The 19,157-nt window shown below is 43.6% G+C and overlaps 19 non-coding genes across 19 annotated transcripts; 15 read left to right on the top strand and 4 right to left on the bottom strand.

Moving 5' to 3' along the window:
* Positions 1 to 254: 254 nt before the first annotated feature.
* Positions 255 to 331, top strand: TRNAS-GCU (transfer RNA serine (anticodon GCU)). Its single transcript has one exon. It is a non-coding gene; the product is annotated as a tRNA-Ser (tRNA).
* Positions 332 to 796: 465 nt separating this feature from the next.
* Positions 797 to 868, top strand: TRNAT-UGU (transfer RNA threonine (anticodon UGU)). Its single transcript has one exon. It is a non-coding gene; the product is annotated as a tRNA-Thr (tRNA).
* A 1,293-nt stretch (positions 869 to 2,161) lies between these two features.
* TRNAT-CGU (transfer RNA threonine (anticodon CGU)) lies at positions 2,162 to 2,233 on the top strand. The gene has a single exon. It is a non-coding gene; the product is annotated as a tRNA-Thr (tRNA).
* Positions 2,234 to 3,719: 1,486 nt separating this feature from the next.
* Positions 3,720 to 3,814, bottom strand: TRNAI-UAU (transfer RNA isoleucine (anticodon UAU)). Its single transcript has 2 exons — positions 3,777 to 3,814; positions 3,720 to 3,755 (listed from the first exon to the last, which is right to left on the bottom strand). It is a non-coding gene; the product is annotated as a tRNA-Ile (tRNA).
* Positions 3,815 to 4,294: 480 nt separating this feature from the next.
* TRNAS-GCU (transfer RNA serine (anticodon GCU)) lies at positions 4,295 to 4,371 on the top strand. Its single transcript has one exon. It is a non-coding gene; the product is annotated as a tRNA-Ser (tRNA).
* Positions 4,372 to 4,836: 465 nt separating this feature from the next.
* On the top strand, positions 4,837 to 4,908 carry TRNAT-UGU (transfer RNA threonine (anticodon UGU)). Its single transcript has one exon. It is a non-coding gene; the product is annotated as a tRNA-Thr (tRNA).
* Positions 4,909 to 5,595: 687 nt separating this feature from the next.
* On the top strand, positions 5,596 to 5,677 carry TRNAS-GCU (transfer RNA serine (anticodon GCU)). Its single transcript has one exon. It is a non-coding gene; the product is annotated as a tRNA-Ser (tRNA).
* A 546-nt stretch (positions 5,678 to 6,223) lies between these two features.
* TRNAT-CGU (transfer RNA threonine (anticodon CGU)) lies at positions 6,224 to 6,295 on the top strand. The gene has a single exon. It is a non-coding gene; the product is annotated as a tRNA-Thr (tRNA).
* Positions 6,296 to 7,791: 1,496 nt separating this feature from the next.
* TRNAI-UAU (transfer RNA isoleucine (anticodon UAU)) lies at positions 7,792 to 7,886 on the bottom strand. Its single transcript has 2 exons — positions 7,849 to 7,886; positions 7,792 to 7,827 (listed from the first exon to the last, which is right to left on the bottom strand). It is a non-coding gene; the product is annotated as a tRNA-Ile (tRNA).
* A 577-nt stretch (positions 7,887 to 8,463) lies between these two features.
* On the top strand, positions 8,464 to 8,535 carry TRNAT-UGU (transfer RNA threonine (anticodon UGU)). The gene has a single exon. It is a non-coding gene; the product is annotated as a tRNA-Thr (tRNA).
* A 1,305-nt stretch (positions 8,536 to 9,840) lies between these two features.
* Positions 9,841 to 9,912, top strand: TRNAT-CGU (transfer RNA threonine (anticodon CGU)). The gene has a single exon. It is a non-coding gene; the product is annotated as a tRNA-Thr (tRNA).
* A 2,906-nt stretch (positions 9,913 to 12,818) lies between these two features.
* TRNAI-UAU (transfer RNA isoleucine (anticodon UAU)) lies at positions 12,819 to 12,913 on the bottom strand. Its single transcript has 2 exons — positions 12,876 to 12,913; positions 12,819 to 12,854 (listed from the first exon to the last, which is right to left on the bottom strand). It is a non-coding gene; the product is annotated as a tRNA-Ile (tRNA).
* A 480-nt stretch (positions 12,914 to 13,393) lies between these two features.
* TRNAS-GCU (transfer RNA serine (anticodon GCU)) lies at positions 13,394 to 13,470 on the top strand. The gene has a single exon. It is a non-coding gene; the product is annotated as a tRNA-Ser (tRNA).
* Positions 13,471 to 13,935: 465 nt separating this feature from the next.
* TRNAT-UGU (transfer RNA threonine (anticodon UGU)) lies at positions 13,936 to 14,007 on the top strand. The gene has a single exon. It is a non-coding gene; the product is annotated as a tRNA-Thr (tRNA).
* A 687-nt stretch (positions 14,008 to 14,694) lies between these two features.
* On the top strand, positions 14,695 to 14,776 carry TRNAS-GCU (transfer RNA serine (anticodon GCU)). Its single transcript has one exon. It is a non-coding gene; the product is annotated as a tRNA-Ser (tRNA).
* Positions 14,777 to 15,322: 546 nt separating this feature from the next.
* Positions 15,323 to 15,394, top strand: TRNAT-CGU (transfer RNA threonine (anticodon CGU)). The gene has a single exon. It is a non-coding gene; the product is annotated as a tRNA-Thr (tRNA).
* A 1,486-nt stretch (positions 15,395 to 16,880) lies between these two features.
* TRNAI-UAU (transfer RNA isoleucine (anticodon UAU)) lies at positions 16,881 to 16,975 on the bottom strand. The gene is made up of 2 exons: positions 16,938 to 16,975; positions 16,881 to 16,916 (listed from the first exon to the last, which is right to left on the bottom strand). It is a non-coding gene; the product is annotated as a tRNA-Ile (tRNA).
* Positions 16,976 to 17,998: 1,023 nt separating this feature from the next.
* TRNAT-UGU (transfer RNA threonine (anticodon UGU)) lies at positions 17,999 to 18,070 on the top strand. Its single transcript has one exon. It is a non-coding gene; the product is annotated as a tRNA-Thr (tRNA).
* Positions 18,071 to 18,757: 687 nt separating this feature from the next.
* On the top strand, positions 18,758 to 18,839 carry TRNAS-GCU (transfer RNA serine (anticodon GCU)). Its single transcript has one exon. It is a non-coding gene; the product is annotated as a tRNA-Ser (tRNA).
* Positions 18,840 to 19,157: the final 318 nt, after the last annotated feature.

Below are 19,157 nucleotides of genomic sequence, written 5' to 3'. Positions count from 1 at the left end.
TGCAGGCAGTGCCACTGGAGCCAGCATGATGATCTTCCTCATATTCAACACGTGTCAATTGAAACACCTCCCAATGTCATCTTGGCGATGCCTATAAACACCCCAGGACTTTGATGAATTTTTCTCAACAGCAAGTGAGGCAGTTTTCCTGCAAACGGCTGGATGTACCTCAACAAGGAACGCATTGTGGTTCTATTTTGAAGATGTTTGTGTTATTACCTGTAAAGACTTGAATGCCTAACATAATCCCTGTAGACGAGGTGGCCGAGTGGTTAAGGCGATAGACTGCTAATCTGCTGTACACGCGTGGGTTCGAATCCCACCTTCGTCGATTTTAACTTTTGAAATCTTTTTTAAACATCTGCATTGCTCTAAGCACCATTGCCATTGGCTTTCAAAGAACATACAGACAAAAGTGAAAATATGCATGTTAGTTGATTAAGAAGGACACAAACAAGGTTGTCGTGTTACTGGCAGGAATGCAATCTGCTGTGCTTGACTACCCTTTGAGCCAGAATCCGGATGGAAATTTAAAAAAGCAAAGGTAATATCCATATTGTCTCTCTGCTGCCATGTACATGTTTTTTTCAACTTTCACGCATCACATCTCCTCATTAGTCACCCTAAAATTGCGCGGAATACGCACAAATTAGCTGCTCCTCAAAAAATCGGCCAGAAAAAAACAGGTCAAATCACAATCATATACATACATTCTCACACACCCTTCAAATATGTCTACCCAGTAAACATCATGTTGTGTGCTCGTTGTGTTGCTGTTATGCGTCATAACCTGAGGGGCTCTGTAGCTCAGTGGCAGAGCACTGGTCTTGTGAACCAGGGGTCGTGAGTTCGATCCTCATCAGGGCCTCCAAATGGTAATTTTCTTGAACATTGTTGAATAGGAACTGATATTGCACATTGTACCTGTGCAACCTTTTACCAATGGATTCGGGCCTATAACAAAGCCACAAGCGCAAGGTGTCTGAATAGTCTGTGGGGAAGGTCGGCTTTCTGGACCTAATTTCTTCAAGAAAAAGACCTTGATAATCTTGTGATGACAGATGCAGATGATCACGGTGAAGCCCTTACTCTATTGAACAGTACAGCGGTTCTGGGTTGCACGCCTTTCTCTATTTTCAGGGACGTTGATGTGGCAAAATTTAATTGGAAAAGGGTTATTGCCATCACTCACTATTTAAATTCAATGACATCACAGGAAGCAGCAGCATCTGAACTTTGATCTTGGCTGGAAACGTTGAATGATGCCAAACACTGGGAAACTGGAGCTTGCGTTATGCTGGTTTTACTACTAATGGTGTGCCATACGGAAGCTCAAGCACCTTCCTCTGGATTAGTGTTGTGAACCCTCCAGGAGCTCTTGTTATATTTTTCTGAACTTCAACTTGATGTGTTTATCTATCAATGGCCGGGTAAGGAAGAACGAGTCAACGATCTTGTTTCTACTATGACAAACATGATCTATTTTTCACTGACTTTGCACCACCATTGTTTTATCTCTTCTTTAAGCATGGGACTCGAGCACCGTTCCCAAACAGACGAGGTGGCCGAGTGGTTAAGGCGATGGACTGCTAATCCATTGTGCTCTGCACCGTCGTATTCTTTCTTTATAGTCTGCATTTAAACATAGACCAAAGTCTTTCAACCTCCCTGTGAAAGACAGGAATGAGTACAGATATGGAAATAGAGATGTAAAAATAAGTTCATTGGTGCAGGCGGAGAATGAAATTAGTCAAAGACTTTGCTCGTAGGTTTCCATTCTTTACTATTATAGGAGCCAAAATCAGCGCAGTTAGTAAATTCCCAAGCTTACATCCCAAATTCTTTTTTCTTTTAGTTGTCTGCCTTTTACATGTTCCTTTTGCCATCATTCTGACCTGCTATCTAAACTCATGAACCTGTTCAGCATCCTACTCAATACATACATACCCATAAAAGTACATACTCAAACGCATACCGACAATGTATCACCAACATAAGCACACACGCTTTCGCAAATCAGATGTATGATGACGTACTGAACACATGCAGAGATATACAGCCATTTTTACACAACCAGAAATTCATATGCCTGGAGATCTACCTAGGTATAACCCATGGTTTCTTTGCACTTTCTGTTGTTGGCTGTGAGCAAGCAGCAGGTGGCCTTGTAGCTCAGAGGCAGAGCACTGGTCTCGTAAACCAGGGGTCATGAGTTCAAACCTCATCAGGGCCTCGGGCGGATTATTTTCAAAAAGCACGGGGAAGAGAAGCCAGAGTTGCACCATCTACAGAGAACCTTTTATGACGGGATAAATCCTCATAATTGAAGTCTTCCACAGAAGGAGTGAAATAGAGTTCGAGAGGAAGGCCTAATGTTTTCAGGCAAAGACTGACAAAAACCTTGCAATGTCGCATGTAGCTGCTTTGGTGAAAAGACTGTTCAAGTTCACAATGCAACGGAGGGGTGTTCCCCATCTCCATACAATCATCTCTTTGATAATGTAAACGTGCCAGGCGTGTTGAAAGACAAAGACAGACACAACCGCACATACCAGTTGAAGAAAGACAGCCAGCAAACACATTTGTATAGAGGTAAGCAAGCCTCAATTAGAGATGTGAGTCCCTCCGTTTCTGCGGGAGTCCACAAGTTTAATAAAAAATGAACACATATCTTTCATGTTCTAATGATTACCAATCTTTCTGATTAGCTCTGCATAGCTCCAATGGCTATGTGTGTGTGTGTGTGTATGTGCCCGTGTGTGTAGGGGAAGGGGTCGGTAGATGTGTTCACGCAGAGCAAGTTGCATACATCGCCAACAGCCATTCTCTCCTGCTCCTGTGCATCCAGTTCGGAAGCGAACCCACCCAATTGTTCTATATGTCTGCTACCCTGACCGCATTCACACATCATTGGCTATTAGTATGCAGCTTGTGGGCGCTGTCAATGGGATATAAGCACCATTCCCTATGTCTGCAATAGCTAGACCAGATTCTGAGGTATGAGGAGCAGGGGTCCAGGCACTTCGCCTGACAAACGCCGGGCTTAGCCCTGCCGGGCCTAGCCCTGAGGGGCCTAACTGGGCATGGCCCTGTGTAAGGTAGGGTGAGCAGGGGACCACTTGCAACTAACCTTCGGCACCAATCAGGCATGGAGAGGTCTGTGCAAATGCCCAGCCCTTTAGCAATCTCGATCTGCAAAACCTTCAACTCCTAATTCTCATGGCTCCCAGAAGCCCTAGCCCATATGCAAATGAGGCGAGTTCCTATCAGCATCCTTGTTCTGCTTGATTTTATCAAAGTGACTGCCTGATTAGTGAAAGGGTATTTATTCTCAGAGGTTTGCTTCAAAGGCGATAATGCAGTAAATAGACAACATTAATCTTTGTAAGTTGATATTGTCTCCTGGATCCTACTCCAGTAACCCTTTTTCTACCTTTACAAATGTCTTCCGTAAGTGGTGCTCAGCAGAAAATGGAGTATAATAACAGTTGACATTTTTTATTTTCTGTTCTATTTTCAAAAACCCTCCGTAGCTGTATTTAAAGCGCAAACACCCCATAAATAACTTGCAATGAGTATTCCATGTCTAAAAGGCAGAGGAGCTGTCATACAACATTAACTGACAATCAAGGAAACCTTGAGGTGAACCAAAAAATGTCCAGAACATTTATTGGTTCAATAATTCAGTTTTGAGGTGAATTAGTAAAAAGTTCCAAAGTTGCTCCAGGTGAGGCTTGAACTCACAACCTCGGCATTGCTCACTGCATGTACTGCTGTATAAGTACAGTGCGCTAACCGATTGCGCCACTGGAGCTGCTGTGTTTTGGTTTTCGACATGAAACTACACCCACAAACACACACACAAGTGTACAAAAGCACCCACAAGCTCTGGCATTGTCTTTTTAGCTGACACCAAATTATGGGTGCCTTGTAGTGCCCATATTGTGCCACTGGAGCTTACCTTTTAGCCTGATATACACTTTGCCACTGATGTTCAGCCAATGGTGCAGTCAAATGTCCCTTCTACATTTTTGTCATGCTGCAGGCAGTGCCACTGGAGCCAGCATGATGCTCTTCCTCATATTCAACATGTGTCAATTGAAACACCTCCCAATGTCATCTTGGCGATGCCTATAAACACCCCAGGACTTTGATGAATTTTTCTCAACAGCAAGTGAGGCAGTTTTCCTGCAAACGGCTGGATGTACCTCAACAAGGAACGCATTGTGGTTCTATTTTGAAGATGTTTGTGTTATTACCTGTAAAGACTTGAATGCCTAACATAATTCCTGTAGACGAGGTGGCCGAGTGGTTAAGGCGATGGACTGCTAATCTGCTGTACACGCGTGGGTTCGAATCCCACCTTCGTCGATTTTAACTTTTGAAATCTTTTTTAAACATCTGCATTGCTCTAAGCACCATTGCCATTGGCTTTCAAAGAACATACAGACAAAAGTGAAAATATGCATGTTAGTTGATTAAGAAGGACACAAACAAGGTTGTCGTGTTACTGGCAGGAATGCAATCTGCTGTGCTTGACTACCCTTTGAGCCAGAATCCGGATAGAAATTTAAAAAAGCAAAGGTAATATCCATATTGTCTCTCTGCTGCCATGTACATGTTTTTTTCAACTTTCACGCATCACATCTCCTCATTAGTCACCCTAAAATTGTGCGGAATACGCACAAATTAGCTGCTCCTCAAAAAATCGGCCAGAAAAAAACAGGTCAAATCACAATCATATACATACATTCTCACACACCCTTCAAATATGTCTACCCAGTAAACATCATGTTGTGTGCTCGTTGTGTTGCTGTTATGCGTCATAACCTGAGGGGCTCTGTAGCTCAGTGGCAGAGCACTGGTCTTGTAAACCAGGGGTCGTGAGTTCGATCCTCATCAGGGCCTCCAAATGGTAATTTTCTTGAACATTGTTGAATAGGAACTGATATTGCACATTGTACCTGTGCAACCTTTTACCAATGGATTCGGGCCTATAACAAAGCCACAAGCGCAAGGTGTCTGAATAGTCTGTGGGGAAGGTCGGCTTTCTGGACCTAATTTCTTCAAGAAAAAGACCTTGATAATCTTGTGATGACAGATGCAGATGATCACGGTGAAGCCCTTACTCTATTGAACAGTACAGCGGTTCTGGGTTGCACGCCTTTCTCTATTTTCAGGGACGTTGATGTGGCAAAATTTAATTGGAAAAGGGTTATTGCCATCACTCACTATTTAAATTCAATGACATCACAGGAAGCAGCAGCATCTGAACTTTGATCTTGGCTGGAAACGTTGAATTATGCCAAACACTGGGAAACTGGAGCTTGCGTTATGCTTGTTTTACTACTAATGGTGTGCCATACGGAAGCTCAAGCACCTTCCTCTGGATTAGTGTTGTGAACCCTCCAGGAGCTCTTGTTATATTTTTCTGAACTTCAACTTGATGTGTTTATCTATCAATGGCCGGGTAAGGAATAACGAGTCAACGATCTTGTTTCTACTATGACAAACATGATCTATTTTTCACTGACTTTGCACCACCATTGTTTTATCTCTTCTTTAAGCATGGGACTCGAGCACCGTTCCCAAACAGACGAGGTGGCCGAGTGGTTAAGGCGATGGACTGCTAATCCATTGTGCTCTGCACGCGTGGGTTCGAATCCCACCTTCGTCGTATTTTTTCTTTATAGTCTGCATTTAAACATAGACCAAAGTCTTTCAACCTCCCTGTGAAAGACAGGAATGAGTACAGATATGGAAATAGAGATGTAAAAATAAGTTCATTGGTGCAGGCGGAGAATGAAATTAGTCAAAGACTTTCCTCGTAGGTTTCCATTCTTTACTATTATAGGAGCCAAAATCAGCGCAGTTAGTAAATTCCCAAGCTTACATCCCAAATTCTTTTTTCTTTTAGTTGTCTGCCTTTTACATGTTCCTTTTGCCATCATTCTGACCTGCTATCTAAACTCATGAACCTGTTCAGCATCCTACTCAATACATACATACCCGTAAAAGTACATACTCAAACGCATACCGACAATGTATCACCAACATAAGCACACACGCTTTCGCAAATCAGATGTATGATGACGTACTGAACACATGCAGAGATATACAGCCATTTTTACACAACCAGAAATTCATATACCTGGAGATCTACCTAGGTAAAACCCATGGTTTCTTTGCACTTTCTGTTGTTGGCTGTGAGCAAGCAGCAGGTGGCTTTGTAGCTCAGTGGCAGAGCACTGGTCTCGTAAACCAGGGGTCATGAGTTCAAACCTCATCAGGGCCTCGGGCGGGCGGATTATTTTCAAAAAGCACGGGGAAGAGAAGCCAGAGTTGCACCATCTACAGAGAACCTTTTATGAAGGGATGCATCCTCATAATTGAAGTCTTCCACAGAAGGAGTGAAATAGAGTTCGAGAGGAAGGCCTAATGTTTTCAGGCAAAGACTGACAAAAACCTTGCAATGTCGCATGTAGCTGCTTTGGTGAAAAGACTGTTCAAGTTCACAATGCAACGGAGGGGTGTTCCCCATCTCCATACAATCATCTCTTTGATAATGTAAACGTGCCAGTCGTGTTGAAAGACAAAGACAGACACAACCGCACATACCAGTTGAAGAAAGACAGCCAGCAAACACATTTGTATAGAGGTAAGCAAGCCTCAATTAGAGATGTGAGTCCCTCCATTTCTGCGGGAGTCCACAAGTTTAATAAAAAATGAACACATATCTTTCATGTTCTAATGATTACCAATCTTTCTGATTAGCTCTGCATAGCTCCAATGGCTATGTGTGTGTGTGTGTGTATGTGCCCGTGTGTGTAGGGGAAGGGGTCGGTAGATGTGTTCACGCAGAGCAAGTTGCATACATCGCCAACAGCCATTCTCTCCTGCTCCTGTGCATCCAGTTCGGAAGCGAACCCACCCAATTGTTCTATATGTCTGCTACCCTGACCGCATTCACACATCATTGGCTATTAGTATGCAGCTTGTGGGCGCTGTCAATGGGATATAAGCACCATTCCCCATGTCTGCAATAGCTAGACCAGATTCTGAGGTATGATGAGCAGGGGTCCAGGCACTTCCACTTCCCCTGACAAACGCCGGGCTTAGCCCTGCCGGGCCTAGCCCTGAGGGGCCTAACTGGGCATGGCCCTGTGTAAGGTAGGGTGAGCAGGGGACCACTTGCAACTAACCTTCGGCACCCTTCAGGCATGGAGAGGTCTGTGCAAATGCCCAGCCCTTTAGCAATCTCGATCTGCAAAACCTTCAACTCCTAATTCTCATGGCTCCCAGAAGCCCTAGCCCATATGCAAATGAGGCGAGTTCCTATCAGCATCCTTGTTCTGCTTGATTTTATCAAAGTGACTGCCTGATTAGTGAAAGGGTATTTATTCTCAGAGGTTTGCTTCAAAGGCGATAATGCAGTAAATAGACAACATTATTCTTTGTAAGTTGATATTGTCTCCTGGATCCTACTCCAGTAACCCTTTTTCTACCTTTACAAATGTCTTCCGTAAGTGGTGCTCAGCAGAAAATGGAGTATAATAACAGTTGACATTTTTTATTTTCTGTTCTATTTTCAAAAACCCTCCGTAGCTGTATTTAAAGCGCAAACACCCCATAAATAACTTGCAATGAGTATTCCATGTCTAAAAGGCAGAGGAGCTGTCATACAACATTAACTGACAATCAAGGAAACCTTGAGGTGAACCAAAAAATGTCCAGAACATTTATTGGTTCAATAATTCAGTTTTGAGGTGAATTAGTAAAAAGTTCCAAAGTTGCTCCAGGTGAGGCTTGAACTCACAACCTCGGCATTGCTCACTGCATGTACTGCTGTATAAGTACAGTGCGCTAACCGATTGCGCCACTGGAGCTGCTGTGTTTTGGTTTTCGACATGAAACTACACCCACAAACACACACACAAGTGTACAAAAGCACCCACAAGCTCTGGCATTGTCTTTTTAGCTGACACCAAATTATGGGTGCCTTGTAGTGCCCATATTGTGCCACTGGAGCTTACCTTTTAGCCTGATATACACTTTGCCACTGATGTTCAGCCAATGGTGCAGTCAAATGTCCCTTCTACATTTTTGTCATGCTGCAGGCAGTGCCACTGGAGCCAGCATGATGCTCTTCCTCATATTCAACACGTGTCAATTGAAACACCTCCCAATGTCATCTTGGCGATGCCTATAAACACCCCAGGACTTTGATGAATTTTTCTCAACAGCAAGTGAGGCAGTTTTCCTGCAAACGGCTGGATGTACCTCAACAAGGAACGCATTGTGGTTCTATTTTGAAGATGTTTGTGTTATTACCTGTAAAGACTTGAATGCCTAACATAATCCCTGTAGACGAGGTGGCCGAGTGGTTAAGGGGATGGACTGCTAATCTGCTGTACACGCGTGTTGTGTGCTCGTTGTGTTGCTGTTATGCATCATAACCTGAGGGGCTCTGTAGCTCAGTGGCAGAGCACTGGTCTTGTAAACCAGGGGTCGTGAGTTCGATCCTCATCAGGGCCTCCAAATGGTAATTTTCTTGAACATGGTTGAATAGGAACTGATATTGCACATTGTACCTGTGCAACCTTTTACCAATGGATTCGGGCCTATAACAAAGCCACAAGCGCAAGGTGTCTGAATAGTCTGTGGGGAAGGTCGGCTTTCTGGACCTAATTTCTTCAAGAAAAAGACCTTGATAATCTTGTGATGACAGATGCAGATGATCACGGTGAAGCCCTTACTCTATTGAACAGTACAGCGGTTCTGGGTTGCACGCCTTTCTCTATTTTCAGGGACGTTGATGTGGCAAAATTTAATTGGAAAAGGGTTATTGCCATCACTCACTATTTAAATTCAATGACATCACAGGAAGCAGCAGCATCTGAACTTTGATCTTGGCTGGAAACGTTGAATTATGCCAAACACTGGGAAACTGGAGCTTGCGTTATGCTGGTTTTACTACTAATGGTGTGCCATACGGAAGCTCAAGCACCTTCCTCTGGATTAGTGTTGTGAACCCTCCAGGAGCTCTTGTTATATTTTTCTGAACTTCAACTTGATGTGTTTATCTATCAATGGCCGGGTAAGGAAGAACGAGTCAACGATCTTGTTTCTACTATGACAAACATGATCTATTTTTCACTGACTTTGCACCACCATTGTTTTATCTCTTCTTTAAGCATGGGACTCGAGCACCGTTCCCAAACAGACGAGGTGGCCGAGTGGTTAAGGCGATGGACTGCTAATCCATTGTGCTCTGCACGCGTGCCACCTTCGTCGTATTTTTTCTTTATAGTCTGCATTTAAACATAGACCAAAGTCTTTCAACCTCCCTGTGAAAGACAGGAATGAGTACAGATATGGAAATAGAGATGTAAAAATAAGTTCATTGGTGCAGGCGGAGAATGAAATTAGTCAAAGACTTTCCTCGTAGGTTTCCATTCTTTACTATTATAGGAGCCAAAATCAGCGCAGTTAGTAAATTCCCAAGCTTACATCCCAAATTCTTTTTTCTTTTAGTTGTCTGCCTTTTACATGTTCCTTTTGCCATCATTCTGACCTGCTATCTAAACTCATGAACCTGTTCAGCATCCTACTCAATACATACATACCCGTAAAAGTACATACTCAAACGCATACCGACAATGTATCACCAACATAAGCACACACGCTTTCGCAAATCAGATGTATGATGACGTACTGAACACATGCAGAGATATACAGCCATTTTTACACAACCAGAAATTCATATACCTGGAGATCTACCTAGGTAAAACCCATGGTTTCTTTGCACTTTCTGTTGTTGGCTGTGAGCAAGCAGCAGGTGGCCTTGTAGCTCAGTGGCAGAGCACTGGTCTCGTAAACCAGAGGTCATGAGTTCAAACCTCATCAGGGCCTCGGGCGGATTATTTTCAAAAAGCACGGGGAAGAGAAGCCAGAGTTGCACCATCTACAGAGAACCTTTTATGACGGGATGCATCCTCATAATTGAAGTCTTCCACAGAAGGAGTGAAATAGAGTTCGAGAGGAAGGCCTAATGTTTTCAGGCAAAGACTGACAAAAACCTTGCAATGTCGCATGTAGCTGCTTTGGTGAAAAGACTGTTCAAGTTCACAATGCAACGGAGGGGTGTTCCCCATCTCCATACAATCATCTCTTTGATAATGTAAACGTGCCAGGCGTGTTGAAAGACAAAGACAGACACAACCGCACATACCAGTTGAAGAAAGACAGCCAGCAAACACATTTGCATAGAGGTAAGCAAGCCTCAATTAGAGATGTGAGTCCCTCCGTTTCTGCGGGAGTCCACAAGTTTAATAAAAAATGAACACATATCTTTCATGTTCTAATGATTACCAATCTTTCTGATTAGCTCTGCATAGCTCCAATGGCTATGTGTGTGTGTGTGTATGTGCCCGTGTGTGTAGGGGAAGGGGTCGGTAGATGTGTTCACGCAGAGCAAGTTGCATACATCGCCAACAGCCATTCTCTCCTGCTCCTGTGCATCCAGTTCGGAAGCGAACCCACCCAATTGTTCTATATGTCTGCTACCCTGACCGCATTCACACATCATTGGCTATTAGTATGCAGCTTGTGGGCGCTGTCAATGGGATATAAGCACCATTCCCCATGTCTGCAATAGCTAGACCAGATTCTGAGGTATGATGAGCAGGGGTCCAGGCACTTCGCCTGACGAACGCCGTGCTTAGCCCTGCCGTACCTAGCCCTGAGGGGCCTAACTGGGCATGGCCCTGTGTAAGGTAGGGTGAGCAGGGGACCACTTGCAACTAACCTTCGGCACCAATCAGGCATGGAGAGGTCTGTGCAAATGCCCAGCCCTTTAGCAATCTCGATCTGCAAAACCTTCAACTCCTAATTCTCATGGCTCCCAGAAGCCCTAGCCCATATGCAAATGAGGCGAGTTCCTATCAGCATCCTTGTTCTGCTTGATTTTATCAAAGTGACTGCCTGATTAGTGAAAGGGTATTTATTCTCAGAGGTTTGCTTCAAAGGCGATAATGCAGTAAATAGACAACATTATTCTTTGTAAGTTGATATTGTATCCTGGATCCTACTCCAGTAACCCTTTTTCTACCTTTACAAATGTCTTCCGTAAGTGGTGCTCAGCAGAAAATGGAGTATAATAACAGTTGACATTTTTTATTTTCTGTTCTATTTTCAAAAACCCTCCATAGCTGTATTTAAAGCGCAAACACCCCATAAATAACTTGCAATGAGTATTCCATGTCTAAAAGGCAGAGGAGCTGTCATACAACATTAACTGACAATCAAGGAAACCTTGAGGTGAACCAAAAAATGTCCAGAACATTTATTGGTTCAATAATTCAGTTTTGAGGTGAATTAGTAAGAAGTTCCAAAGTTGCTCCAGGTGAGGCTTGAAATCACAACCTCTGCATTGCTCACTGCATGTACTGCTGTATAAGTACCGCGCGCTAACCGATTGCGCCACTGGAGCTGCTGTGTTTTGGTTTTCGACATGAAACTACACCCACAAACACACACACAAGTGTACAACGGAGGGGTGTTCCCCATCTCCATACAATCATCTCTTTGATAATGTAAACGTGCCAGGCGTGTTGAAAGACAAAGACAGACACAACCGCACATACCAGTTGAAGAAAGACAGCCAGCAAACACATTTGTATAGAGGTAAGCAAGCCTCAATTAGAGATGTGAGTCCCTCCGTTTCTGCGGGAGTCCACAAGTTTAATAAAAAATGAACACATATCATTCATGTTCTAATGATTGCCAATCTTTCTGATTAGCTCTGCATAGCTCCAATGGCTATGTGTGTGTGTGTGTGTATGTGCCCGTGTGTGTAGGGGAAGGGGTCGGTAGATGTGTTCACGCAGAGCAAGTTGCATACATCGCCAACAGCCATTCTCTCCTGCTCCTGTGCATCCAGTTCGGAAGCGAACCCACCCAATTGTTCTATATGTCTGCTACCCTGACCGCATTCACACATCATTGGCTATTAGTATGCAGCTTGTGGGTGCTGTCAATGGGATATAAGCACCATTCCCCATGTCTGCAATAGCTAGACCAGATTCTGAGGTATGATGAGCAGGGGTCCAGGCACTTCCACTTCGCCTGACAAACGCCGGGCTTAGCCCTGCCGGGCCTAGCCCTGAGGGGCCTAACTGGGCATGGCCCTGTGTAAGGTAGGGTGAGCAGGGGACCACTTGCAACTAACCTTCGGCACCAATCAGGCATGGAGAGGTCTGTGCAAATGCCCAGCCCTTTAGCAATCTCGATCTGCAAAACCTTCAACTCCTAATTCTCATGGCTCCCAGAACTCCTAGCCCATATGCAAATGAGGCGAGTTCCTATCAGCATCCTTGTTCTGCTTGATTTTATCAAAGTGACTGCCTGATTAGTGAAAGGGTATTTATTCTCAGAGGTTTGCTTCAAAGGCGATAATGCAGTAAATAGACAACATTATTCTTTGTAAGTTGATATTGTCTCCTGGATCCTACTCCAGTAACCCTTTTTCTACCTTTACAAATGTCTTCCGTAAGTGGTGCTCAGCAGAAAATGGAGTATAATAACAGTTGACATTTTTTATTTTCTGTTCTATTTTCAAAAACCCACCGTAGCTGTATTTAAAGCGCAAACACCCCATAAATAACTTGCAATGAGTATTCCATGTCTAAAAGGCAGAGGAGCTGTCATACAACATTAATTGACAATCAAGGAAACCTTGAGGTGAACCAAAAAATGTCCAGAACATTTATTGGTTCAATAATTCAGTTTTGAGGTGAATTAGTAAAAAGTTCCAAAGTTGCTCCAGGTGAGGCTTGAACTCACAACCTCGGCATTGCTCACTGCATGTACTGCTGTATAAGTACCGCGCGCTAACCGATTGCGCCACTGGAGCTGCTGTGTTTTGGTTTTCGACATGAAACTACACCCACAAACACACACACAAGTGTACAAAAGCACCCACAAGCTCTGGCATTGTCTTTTTAGCTGACACCAAATTATGGGTGCCTTGTAGTGCCCATATTGTGCCACTGGAGCTTACCTTTTAGCCTGATATACACTTTGCCACTGATGTTCAGCCAATGGTGCAGTCAAATGTCCCTTCTACATTTTTGTCATGCTGCAGGCAGTGCCACTGGAGCCAGCATGATGCTCTTCCTCATATTCAACACGTGTCAATTGAAACACCTCCCAATGTCATCTTGGCGATGCCTATAAACACCCCAGGACTTTGATGAATTTTTCTCAACAGCAAGTGAGGCAGTTTTCCTGCAAACGGCTGGATGTACCTCAACAAGGAACGCATTGTGGTTCTATTTTGAAGATGTTTGTGTTATTACCTGTAAAGACTTGAATGCCTAACATGGTCCCTGTAGACGAGGTGGCCGAGTGGTTAAGGCGATGGACTGCTAATCTGCTGTACACGCGTGGGTTCGAATCCCACCTTCGTCGATTTTAACTTTTGAAATCTTTTTTAAACATCTGCATTGCTCTAAGCACCATTGCCATTGGCTTTCAAAGAACATACAGACAAAAGTGAAAATATGCATGTTAGTTGATTAAGAAGGACACAAACAAGGTTGTTGTGTTACTGGTAGGAATGCAATCTGCTGTGCTTGACTACCCTTTGAGCCAGAATCCGGATAGAAATTTAAAAAAGCAAAGGTAATATCCATATTGTCTCTCTGCTGCCATGTACATGTTTTTTTCAACTTTCACGCATCACATCTCCTCATTAGTCACCCTAAAATTGCGCGGAATACGCACAAATTAGCTGCTCCTCAAAAAATCGGCCAGAAAAAAACAGGTCAAATCACAATCATATACATACATTCTCACACACCCTTCAAATATGTCTACCCAGTAAACATCATGTTGTGTGCTCGTTGTGTTGCTGTTATGCGTCATAACCTGAGGGGCTCTGTAGCTCAGTGGCAGAGCACTGGTCTTGTAAACCAGGGGTCGTGAGTTCGATCCTCATCAGGGCCTCCAAATGGTAATTTTCTTGAACATTGTTGAATAGGAACTGATATTGCACATTGTACCTGTGCAACCTTTTACCAATGGATTCGGGCCTATAACAAAGCCACAAGCGCAAGGTGTCTGAATAGTCTGTGGGGAAGGTCGGCTTTCTGGACCTAATTTCTTCAAGAAAAAGACCTTGATAATCTTGTGATGACAGATGCAGATGATCACGGTGAAGCCCTTACTCTATTGAACTTTACAGCGGTTCTGGGTTGCACGCCTTTCTCTATTTTCAGGGACGTTGATGTGGCAAAATTTAATTGGAAAAGGGTTATTGCCATCACTCACTATTTAAATTCAATGACATCACAGGAAGCAGCAGCATCTGAACTTTGATCTTGGCTGGAAACGTTGAATGATGCCAAACACTGGGAAACTGGAGCTTGCGTTATGCTGGTTTTACTACTAATGGTGTGCCATAGGGAAGCTCAAGCACCTTCCTCTGGATTAGTGTTGTGAACCCTCCAGGAGCTCTTGTTATATTTTTCTGAACTTCAACTTGATGTGTTTATCTATCAATGGCCGGGTAAGGAAGAACGAGTCAACGATCTTGTTTCTACTATGACAAACATGATCTATTTTTCACTGACTTTGCACCACCATTGTTTTATCTCTTCTTTAAGCATGGGACTCGAGCACCGTTCCCAAACAGACGAGGTGGCCGAGTGGTTAAGGCGATGGACTGCTAATCCATTGTGCTCTGCACGCGTGGGTTTGATTCCCGCCTTCGTCGTATTTTTTCTTTATAGTCTGCATTTAAACATAGACCAAAGTCTTTCAACCTCCCTGTGAAAGACAGGAATGAGTACAGATATGGAAATAGAGATGTAAAAATAAGTTCATTGGTGCAGGCGGAGTATGAAATTAGTCAAAGACTTTCCTCGTAGGTTTCCATTCTTTACTATTATAGGAGCCAAAATCAGCGCAGTTAGTAAATTCCCAAGCTTACATCCCAAATTCTTTTTTCTTTTAATTGTCTGCCTTTTACATGTTCCTTTTGCCATCATTCTGACCTGCTATCTAAACTCATGAACCTGTTCAGCATCCTACTCAATACATACATACCCGTAAAAGTACATACTCAAACGCATACCGACAATGTATCACCAACATAAGCACACACGCTTTCGCAAATCAGATGTATGATGACGTACTGAACACATGCAGAGATATACAGCCATTTTTACACAACCAGAAATTCATATACCTGGAGATCTACCTAGGTAAAACCCATGGTTTCTTTGCACTTTCTGTTGTTGGCTGTGAGCAAGCAGCAGGTGGCCTTGTAGCTCAGTGGCAGAGCGCTGGTCTCGTAAACCAGGGGTCATGAGTTCAAACCTCATCAGGGCCTCGGGCGGATTGTTTTCAAAAAGCACGGGGAAGAGAAGCCAGAGTTGCACCATCTACAGAGAACCTTTTATGACGGGATGCATCCTCATAATTGAAGTCTTCCACAGAAGGAGTGAAATAGAGTTCGAGAGGAAGGCCTAATGTGTTCAGGCAAAGACTGACAAAAACCTTGCAATGTCGCATGTAGCTGCTTTGGTGAAAAGACTGTTCAAGTTCACAATGCAACGGAGGGGTGTTCCCCATCTCCATACAATCATCTCTTTGATAATGTAAACGTGCCAGGCGTGTTGAAAGACAAAGACAGACACAACCGCACATACCAGTTGAAGAAAGACAGCCAGCAAACACATTTGTATAGAGGTAAGCAAGCCTCAATTAGAGATGTGAGTCCCTCCGTTTCTGCGGGAGTCCACAAGTTTAATAAAAAATGAACACATATCTTTCATGTTCTAATGATTACCAATCTTTCTGATTAGCTCTGCATAGCTCCAATGGCCATGTGTGTGTGTGTGTGTATGTGCCCGTGTGTGTAGGGGAAGGGGTCGGTAGATGTGTTCACGCAGAGCAAGTTGCATACATCGCCAACAGCCATTCTCTCCTGCTCCTGTGCATCCAGTTCGGAAGCGAACCCACCCAATTGTTCTATATGTCTGCTACCCTGACCGCATTCACACATCATTGGCTATTAGTATGCAGCTTGTGGGCGCTGTCAATGGGATATAAGCACCATTCCCCATGTCTGCAATAGCTAGACCAGATTCTGAGGTATGATGAGCAGGGGTCCAGGCACTTCGCCTGACGAACGCCGGGCTTAGCCCTGCCGGGCCTAGCCCTGAGGGGCCTAACTGGGCATGGCCCTGTGTAAGGTAGGGTGAGCAGGGGACCACTTGCAACTAACCTTCGGCACCAATCAGGCATGGAGAGGTCTGTGCAAATGCCCAGCCCTTTAGCAATCTCGATCTGCAAAACCTTCAACTCCTAATTCTCATGGCTCCCAGAAGCCCTAGCCCATATGCAAATGAGGCGAGTTCCTATCAGCATCCTTGTTCTGCTTGATTTTATCAAAGTGACTGCCTGATTAGTGAAAGGGTATTTATTCTCAGAGGTTTGCTTCAAAGGCGATAATGCAGTAAATAGACAACATTATTCTTTGTAAGTTGATATTGTCTCCTGGATCCTACTCCAGTAACCCTTTTTCTACCTTTACAAATGTCTTCCGTAAGTGGTGCTCAGCAGAAAATGGAGTATATTAACAGTTGACATTTTTAATTTTCTGTTCTATTTTCAAAAACCCTCCGTAGCTGTATTTAAAGCGCAAACACCCCATAAATAACTTGCAATGAGTATTCCATGTCTAAAAGGCAGAGGAGCTGTCATACAACATTAACTGACAATCAAGGAAACCTTGAGGTGAACCAAAAAATGTCCAGAACATTTATTGGTTCAATAATTCAGTTTTGAGGTGAATTAGTAAAAAGTTCCAAAGTTGCTCCAGGTGAGGCTTGAACTCACAACCTCGGCATTGCTCACTGCATGTACTGCTGTATAAGTACCGCGCGCTAACCGATTGCGCCACTGGAGCTGCTGTGTTTTGGTTTTCGACATGAAACTACACCCACAAACACACACACACAAGTGTACAAAAGCACCCACAAGCTCTGGCATTGTCTTTTTAGCTGACACCAAATTATGGGTGCCTTGTAGTGCCCATATTGTGCCACTGGAGCTTACCTTTTAGCCTGATATACACTTTGCCACTGATGTTCAGCCAATGGTGCAGTCAAATGTCCCTTCTACATTTTTGTCATGCTGCAGGCAGTGCCACTGGAGCCAGCATGATGCTCTTCCTCATATTCAACACGTGTCAATTGAAACACCTCCCAATGTCATCTTGGCGATGCCTATAAACACCCCAGGACTTTGATGAATTTTTCTCAACAGCAAGTGAGGCAGTTTTCCTGCAAACGGCTGGACGTACCTCAACAAGGAACGCATTGTGGTTCTATTTTGAAGATGTTTGTGTTATTACCTGTAAAGACTTGAATGCCTAACATAATCCCTGTAGACGAGGTGGCCGAGTGGTTAAGGCATGGACTGCTAATCTGCTGTACACGCGTGGTTTCGAATCCCACCTTCGTCGATTTTAACTTTTGAAATCTTTTTTAAACATCTGCATTGCTCTAAGCACCATTGCCATTGGCTTTCAAAGAACATACAGACAAAAGTGAAAATATGCATGTTAGTTGATTAAGAAGGACACAAACAAGGTTGTCGTGTTACTGGCAGGAATGCAATCTGCTGTGCTTGACTACCCTTTGAGCCAGAATCCGGATAGAAATTTAAAAAAGCAAAGGTAATAGCCATATTGTCTCTCTGCTGCCATGTACATGTTTTTTTCAACTTTCACGCATCACATCTCCTCATTAGTCACCCTAAAATTGCGCGGAATACGCACAAATTAGCTGCTCCTCAAAAAATCGCCCAGAAAAAAACAGGTCAAATCACAATCATATACATACATTCTCACACACCCTTCAAATATGTCTACCCAGTAAACATCATGTTGTGTGCTCGTTGTGTTGCTGTTATGCGTCATAACCTGAGGGGCTCTGTAGCTCAGTGGCAGAGCAATGGTCTTGTAAACCAGGGGTCGTGAGTTCGATCCTCATCAGGGCCTCCAAATGGTAATTTTCTTGAACATTGTTGAATAGGAACTGATATTGCACATTGTACCTGTGCAACCTTTTACCAATGGATTCGGGCCTATAACAAAGCCACAAGCGCAAGGTGTCTGAATAGTCTGTGGGGAAGGTCGGCTTTCTGGACCTAATTTCTTCAAGAAAAAGACCTTGATAATCTTGTGATGACAGATGCAGATGATCACGGTGAAGCCCTTACTCTATTGAACAGTACAGCGGTTCTGGGTTGCACGCCTTTCTCTATTTTCAGGGACGTTGATGTGGCAAAATTTAATTGGAAAAGGGTTATTGCCATCACTCACTATTTAAATTCAATGACATCACAGGAAGCAGCAGCATCTGAACTTTGATCTTGGCTGGAAACGTTGAATGATGCCAAACACTGGGAAACTGGAGCTTGCGTTATGCTGGTTTTACTACTAATGGTGTGCCATACGGAAGCTCAAGCACCTTCCTCTGGATTAGTGTTGTGAACCCTCCAGGAGCTCTTGTTATATTTTTCTGAACTTCAACTTGATGTGTTTATCTATCAATGGCCGGGTAAGGAAGAACGAGTCAACGATCTTGTTTCTACTATGACAAACATGATCTATTTTTCACTGACTTTGCACCACCATTGTTTTATCTCTTCTTTAAGCATGGGACTCGAGCACCGTTCCCAAACAGACGAGGTGGCCGAGTGGTTAAGGGGATGGACTGCTAATCCATTGTGCTCTGCACGCGTGGGTTCGAATCCCACCTTCGTAGTATTTTTTCTTTATAGTCTGCATTTAAACATAGACCAAAGTCTTTCAACCTCCCTGTGAAAGACAGGAATGAGTACAGATATGGAAATAGAGATGTAAAAATAAGTTCATTGGTGCAGGCGGAGAATGAAATTAGTCAAAGACTTTCCTCGTAGGTTTCCATTCTTTACTATTATAGGAGCCAAAATCAGCGCAGTTAGTAAATTCCCAAGCTTACATCCCAAATTCTTTTTTCTTTTAGTTGTCTGCCTTTTACATGTTCCTTTTGCCATCATTCTGACCTGCTATCTAAACTCATGAACCTGTTCAGCATCCTACT

Source organism: Ambystoma mexicanum, unplaced genomic scaffold, assembly GCF_040938575.1.
Source record: "Ambystoma mexicanum isolate Mex_15411 unplaced genomic scaffold, UKY_AmexF1_1 Mex_scaf46, whole genome shotgun sequence".
Classification (NCBI taxonomy): domain Eukaryota; kingdom Metazoa; phylum Chordata; class Amphibia; order Caudata; family Ambystomatidae; genus Ambystoma; species Ambystoma mexicanum.
This window is presented reverse-complemented; position numbering and strand designations above follow the sequence as displayed.